The sequence below is a fragment of the Bactrocera latifrons genome, unplaced genomic scaffold, assembly GCF_001853355.1.
Source record: "Bactrocera latifrons isolate USDA-ARS-PBARC rearing strain unplaced genomic scaffold, ASM185335v1 scaffold_64, whole genome shotgun sequence".
NCBI classification, from domain to species: domain Eukaryota; kingdom Metazoa; phylum Arthropoda; class Insecta; order Diptera; family Tephritidae; genus Bactrocera; species Bactrocera latifrons.
Genome location: NW_017537312.1, coordinates 1,273,889 through 1,281,210, shown reverse-complemented (window position 1 = coordinate 1,281,210; position 7,322 = coordinate 1,273,889). Strand labels below are relative to the sequence as shown.

The window sequence follows — 7,322 nt, the reverse complement described above, 5'->3', positions numbered from 1 at the left end:
ACCTTCGCCACTTAACTTACCAAAGCTGCGGCGCGCTGCTCTCCAAGCATTTGCCTCGCTCACTTCAGCGCGTTGTTTACACGCGGAATGTAGGAGATCGCTGCCCGAGGTTGTTAGCTTCGTTTGCACCAATGCGCTAGCTTCGACCGCAGACGATCGAACTGCTATTGCCGCCGCAGATATTTGCAGTGGTCGGCGCTACCGCCGAAGCCAACTGCTTCCATCTCGATCGCTTTCGTGTTTCTTCTGTTGATTTTGCAGCGCTGACGAGCTCTTATTCTCGTGTGCGCGCGTGTGTTTGAGTGGTCGACGTCGCTGTGTGCGCCTGGTCCGTACTGTATTGGCTTGTTGAGACGGCAGCGCCTCAATTTCCGATCAGTTCAAGTTTTTCATTTGCGCCGAACGCAACGTAAACGCAAGAAAATTCACCGGCTAGCGAAGCGTGCTGCTGCAACCAGCAAACCGACGAGCGTGCATTAATCAGACAAAAAGAAAAATTATCGTACTAAATGCGAAAAAGTCAAGTAAATTTGTGTCGAGTTGGAAAAGTGTAAATGTCAGGCAGCATTTAAAGGGAAAAGTAAGCGGAGCTTGTAAATGTCAACAACAACACGAGCGCCGTAACGCTAAGCAGCGCGCGTTTATGTTATTATTATTATTTTTTATTGTTGTTTGTTGAAATAGTGAAATATTTAAATTAAACTTATGTTTGATTTATTATTATTATTTTTTTTAAATAAAATTTTGTGCATTTTCCTGCCCTTTCGGCTTTCGTGCGCGCGCATTATCGTGTTAGTGGCGGTATACGGTGTGCTCAAACTGAGATGCCGTTACCGTTAAGGCAATTACAATAAATTCAAAGTGGGTGCAGTTAAACGAATACAAAAACAATAATAAAGAAAACGAACCAAAAATTATGGCAAATTTGGGAAGCGGCCAAGAAGAGTGCCCAAAGTGCTAAAAAAATATTGAATAAAAACATAAAAAAAAATAATAGTAAAGATAAATAAAAATTAAATACTGGAAAATAAACAGAAAATTTAAAAAAATGTAATATTAAAAAAACTAAATTTACTGAATAAAAAAAGAAACAAAAACAGTTTTGGAAAATTGCAATAAAATTGACGAAAAAAAATTTATAAAAATATTTTGCTATAAAGCAAAAACAAAAATAAACATAAATTAAAAAAGTAAAAAAAAATTAATTATCGCCTTTTTGTTCAACAAAAAAATGCAAAATCACTTTACGAATGTCAACAGCTTCTCAAAGAACCGTGAATTTCAGTGCTTAACAAGGCAGGCGGTCATTTAAATTTTCCATATAATTTTTTCTATGTTTTTTTGCTTAAAATTTAAGCAGCGCGATGCACAAAAATCGAAAAACAACCTCAACTTTTTTGCTTAAAAGTTTAAAAAATGTTGTGTCACTTAAAAAATAAATGTCATGCTATAATTATATGTATATTATACATGCCAATTGTACGTTTTGTGGGAGAAATATGATAAAAAAATAAAAGTCGCAAAAATAAACAATAAGACATAATTAACGGTTAAAATAATGTAAATAAGATAAATTTGAACCAATGAGTATGTCTTCAATATATTTAGACTAATATTTTATTATTGATAATTATAACAATATTAATTTGAATAATAATGATNAATTTGAATAATAATGATAATAATAATAATTCGGATGAAAATGATAATACGAAATATATAGTAAGAATGATAAAATAAAATAAAAAATAATAATTTTAATAAATTAGTTATAAGTGCTCTCCAAAAACATATATAAAATGAAATAAGTTTTAAACTAAATAATTTTGATTTTCGATAGGAACTCAAGCGAACTTGCTGAAAAATAACAGCGCGTATATGAAGTGGTTACGATAGAATCCCAATGGTATTAATCATTATTTCTTGAATTGTGTTCATACTAAAAAAATACCACAACACTTTGTTTAATTGTTATTTAATATTTTTTTATTCTTACTTTATAATAATTTTTTTTAATCGTTATTTATATTTTTCGTTATTGTAAAATTTAGCAACTATGGTGAGATAAAAATTAAAATAAAAGATCGGAAATACATTTTTTAAGTTTTAAATATTTTTTAAATTAAAAAATAATTCAAAAATACTTTTTTATCTTTTATTTAATTTTCCTTGTTTTATTTTTTTTCCTTTTTTTTTGTTTTGGGAAAACTTTCCAACACTAGCGAGATAAAATCTTATTATATATTACATTTTGCTCTAAGTTAAATATAAAATTTTTGTTTTTTTAGATGCTATAGCTAAAGTACTATTCCCAACTTTCAATCGATGTCAAAAAATTATAAATTATTCCGTTAAAAAAAAAAAAAATTAACAAAAATCGACTGTGGATGTCCTAGAAAAACTCCGAGTCAAGATATCAAGTGTTCATTCAAAATATTAATTTTTTGTAGCGCCCCTAGTGGTAAGAGCCTTTACGACCCACTTAACTCTTTATTGTATTGAAAAATGCACCCAGTCCTGGTGAAATGAAGTTAGTTCAGCTATATATGATATACACATAATTATGTTTTTTATTACCTATATTTTTCTTATATGTACTCTGACCTCAATCTACCGTGCAAACACAGAATTACCTGTAAACATTAAGATAGATCTAAGTCAAAATCAAAATCAAAAAAAAAAAAAATTAAAATCTGTACTCAAAATTGTTCATCGAATGAGAACCATCATAGTAACTAACCTCTTATTAGCTTTTGAACGTACTTGATACGTTAATCTTATGTAAATATTAATCACATGCTGATCAAACTCCAAAAAAAAATAAGAAAAATTGAAAATATGAAATAATTGTTTGATTCACCAAGCATTGCTACGGCCTGGGCGAGTTTGCATTTTCTTTTTGGAAGTAACTTTTTCTGACTTCGGCTGTTTTTCGTGTTGTCTTAGCACAAATACATAGTAGGGGGATTCTCTTGCTCTTGAAAGATTGCAGATTGCAAAAATCCTATACCGAAATATACAAGGGCACGAGAGCACCCATTGCAGAATCTAGTGATATATGAACGGCTGATTCGATAAAATTATTGAAATTGACTATTGTGCATGGCTATTGTGAAACGGCGCACCTTCTGCATACATTTTTAAAAAAAAAAAAAATTTAACAAATCGTTATAATTTAAATAGTAATTATAAAATCTATTTAAAATTTACCTTCCTCAACAATTTAACGTCAAAATATGACTTTATGATATAAAATGACAACTAAAACAGTTAAAACTGGGTTGCAATTATATTTTTACGTGACATTGCACGCAAATAAACAAGGGTTTTGGTCTGACACCTTCTACAGCCATTGTAAATAATTTTCTGCGAGTGTTTGTTGTTGTGCCGTTATATTAGGTGGAAAAATCTGCAATTCTTGCACCGTGCAAGGGTCTTGCAACAGCAAGAGAATACCCCTGATGTATTAATAACCCGTGACCGTTTCTGTTTATGGTAAATATTTATTCAGCTGAAATGTAGAGCTAACTTAAATTTTGCGATTAAAATTAGCTTTATTTCATTTTCCATTCAGGGTTACGTCTAAATTTTAACTGTTACTTAGCTTCGACTGTTAATAGTTGAAAGAAAAGATTTGGAAGTTGAGAAGTAATTATTATTGCGTCAAATAATATTAAAAATAAATTAGCATACAGATTTTAAGAATTGTGCAAATTTGAACTTTAGAAAATTCATATACTTAGTATTTTCATAATGCCAGCATATATTTTAAGCCAACATTATATTTGACGTCAGATTCTACTTTAATTGCTGCTATTTTATTGCACGAAATACGAAAATAGATATTGAAAAAAATAAATTATATATCTTGGAAACGATTTTCTTATAATTATGCGTACACAATGACGATTCTCAAATTCAAGATGTTTAATAAAGAAAATTAAAAAAGATTAATTTATATGAACTTAAAAATATTAATAAAATAAACTATAGTTTTTGTGAAAAATAGAATGCATATCGTCACTTAGACTGCAGAATAACGAAACATTACTTTCCATAAGTTTACAAGTGAAAGAAAAACGTTATAATAGAAATCACTTATATTGAAAGAAAATTTGAGTTTTGGTTATAAAATGGTTATAAATTGGTTATATCTGTAAATTGGTTATGTATGTAATATTATATAGTATAAGAAACTCCGATTTATTTGGTGATACATTTTTTGGCATTTTAGGTGACGAAATGCAACTCAATAATCATAATCTTAAAACTAAAACTAAAACTCGAACGAATACCGTCTGTTAAGACAATACGTTGTCGTTGAACGTGACTTTAAAAAATACAAAAATAACTTCAAATAAATTCAATAATTTATGCAAAATTTTAAATGCAAAATACGCTTGCCATTTGCCACAAAACGTTTAAAATTAGCAACCAAAGGAAAGTTAAAAACATAGCGCCTAAATTTAGAACACACATGAGAAGTAGTCGAGCGATGTGTGCGCGAAAAAAACGTCTTAAGTGCGTCTGCTGATTTCCACGCCCCACATTGTCGCTTAACCGAAGAAATGAATGCGAAATTAAAAAAAAAATAACAATGATACAAAAAAAAATATTATAAAATAAACGCAAACAAGGCCGGACGCAGTTTTTAATCTGCTGTTTACTTTCAGAACGGATTGTATGTGTGTATGCAGTGATTTTTGAAGTGCTTTTGTGCGGGAATAATGTTTGTTTTAGAAATGGGTCAATTTCCGTTGTGATAGCTTTTAATTTTTTATATTCCAAGTTCACTTCAACATTTTGTTTTTAATATTTTAATCTTGTAATCGGTAGCAATTCTGAACGAAATCAACAAATAAGCGCTACAAAATTGAAATCCTTGTAAATGGCGCAAAACATTTTTCTAAATCTCAAAAATTTGCTCACTGTCAATATTTGTGCTAATCTCTTGCTCATGTCAAGTTCAATATTTACGAATTTGTAGCAGCCGACTTCAAAACTATTTATAAAATAGATAAATCGATATCTTGGCAGGTTTTCCAAATTTGCCAAAGACACTTCTGCGTAAATTGCGCACGCACATGCATATTTCGTATTCTTAATAAATACACAAATTTCAAGGTTTTAGCAAATGTTTATTTAGCAAAAAAAAAAGAATAATAATAACGAAAATAATTAAAAAAAAATAAATAGTATAACAAATTTAAAAATGAAAAAGAAATAGACATCACAATTTTCGAAAATATTCCAATAAAAATAAGTAATTAGTAAATAATTAAAAAAAATTGAAAATAGTTTAAAAAAATTTAATTGGAAAAAATATAATTACCAAATTCGAAAATATGCCAATAAAAAAATAAATTCGAAAGCGCTAATTGTCAATATTTTCGAAAATAATCCGAAAGTGCTTTAAATATGTATGTACATACAAACGTGTTTTGCAAATTTACAATTTTTTCAAAATATTATATTTCAGGAAGAGGTGAAGCAAATCGTTTGCGGGTGCCTATAAATACACATAACAGTACATGCAGGCATATTTACAGCAGCAATATCTGCTTAAGAATTGTGTGAAATATTGAAACATAAAATCGATTTCGATTACTAATACAATTTTCGATTAGGAAAATACCACGAAAAAGGTTTTTAAAAAATTCTAAAAAAAAAAATTAAAATTTTTTAAAAAAATATAAAATTAAAATATCTGAAAAAAATTCAAAAAAATATTATTTTAAAAATCATTTCATTTTACGTACAATTATTGAGTATTAAGCGTACTAATGTTTGTGCCGTCGAATTATATTTTTTACTAAACTACATTACTGAGTGTTGAAAAATCCTACGAAATTGTGTAATTTGAAATGTGACTCTTATAAGTGTTGGTGTGTGCGTGTTTAATATCAACAAATTCGAAAACAACAACAAAACTTGACGACAAATCTAATTTGTGGTGTTTGCGCCAACCAATTGCCATACAATCAGAGTTTTGAAAAAGCAATTACGAATTCTTTCCGACGACAACAAAAACGTTTAAAAGGTTGGTTTCAACATGATTTTATTTTTTATTTATTTAAATTTAGTTTTATTTACTTTGATCGAAAATTCTCAAAGAAATTCGCAACTGAGCTGCACTTTTTTAGTTTAAAATTGTTTTATTGCGCATTTTTTCTTCTAATTCGCCTTAAACACCGCTCTTTTCTTGTTATTATGAAAGTAAAGCTATAAAGCAGAACATAGTATGATCACGTCGATCAAACGTCGATTTTGATGTTCAAAATATACATAACTAGCCTCAACATTGCTTAAACTCTTCACTCAATAAGTAAACAAAACCTTAAACTCGAGCTTGTGCTACAACAAATACATGTCATTGGCTTAAATAATAATTTCACATACATATTTAATAATTCCGCTTATTTTATGAATTTTGACAGCCAAGCTAATTAAATGGAATTATAAATTTTGTCTAGAACCTGATCAGGGTGCATTAAATTTACCACGAAGTTTGTAACAGCCATAAGGAAACATCGCAGATCATATCATAGCGAACTAAGTGGATTTGTGGTAGTCATGCCCTTCTGTTCCTCTGTCTGTATGTATATATAAACTAATTCCACAATTTTTGAGATATCGATCTGAAATTTGGCATCCGGCTTTTTCTCCGAAAGAAGCTGCCATACAAACCGACCGGTCTTGTAAGGAACATATTGCGTTTGTGAAGTTCGCTGCTTATCTGAAACTAATTTTGTTAGTGCTTAACTTTTTATTCGCCTTTTATTGGTTTCCTCCTTCGGCATTTTCGCACTCTTCAACATTTAAATTCGAACAAATGTTGACAAAATAGCTACAAGTATTTTAATTTATTAGCTGCTGAGTTTAGCAAATACTAAGTAGCGGTAAAACACACAACATTCCATTAAAAATTAGCAGAGGCGTGAAACAGTTGTTTCACTTCTTCGCCTTCAATATTCCGTCCGATACAAACTCTATGAATCGACAAATTTGCATAATTTCGTATAGTTTCACATATTTCGGTTTTTATTGCTGTGTTATGTTGTTGTTTTTGCGCTCTTTCGCATTATTTCACAGGCGTATGCAAATCAGCAAGAACTCTCGTTTTCTATAAAATTAAACAATAGTTGGCAACGCAAGCCTTATCGATCCGCGGTTTACGGCTTTTTACTGTCTTCTTCGTGCTGTTTTTTTTTTTTAATCTTTTGTATATTCACTTCCACCTTTGTTTCGTCAACCCCAACTCGTAATCTAACCTATTTTTTCATACAAACTCTTTTCGTGCTAACTCTGGCTTCTTCAATTCG

The 7,322-nt window shown here is 29.8% G+C and overlaps 1 protein-coding gene across 7 annotated transcripts in view; it reads left to right on the top strand.

The window, feature by feature from the left end:
• The first annotated feature begins 392 nt into the window (after positions 1 to 392).
• LOC108975358 (TLD domain-containing protein 2) overlaps positions 393 to 7,322 on the top strand; it is a 186,220-nt gene continuing 179,290 nt past the window's right edge. For 6 of the 7 annotated variants that reach the window (XM_018943782.1, XM_018943772.1, XM_018943775.1 and 3 more), the window contains exons 1-2: positions 393 to 580; positions 5,480 to 6,040. The gene's annotated coding sequence lies outside the window, so the exon portion shown is untranslated. Of the gene's footprint in view, positions 594 to 5,479; positions 6,041 to 7,322 lie in introns of all 7 variants that reach the window. The other variant, XM_018943769.1, reaches the window with a different exon arrangement.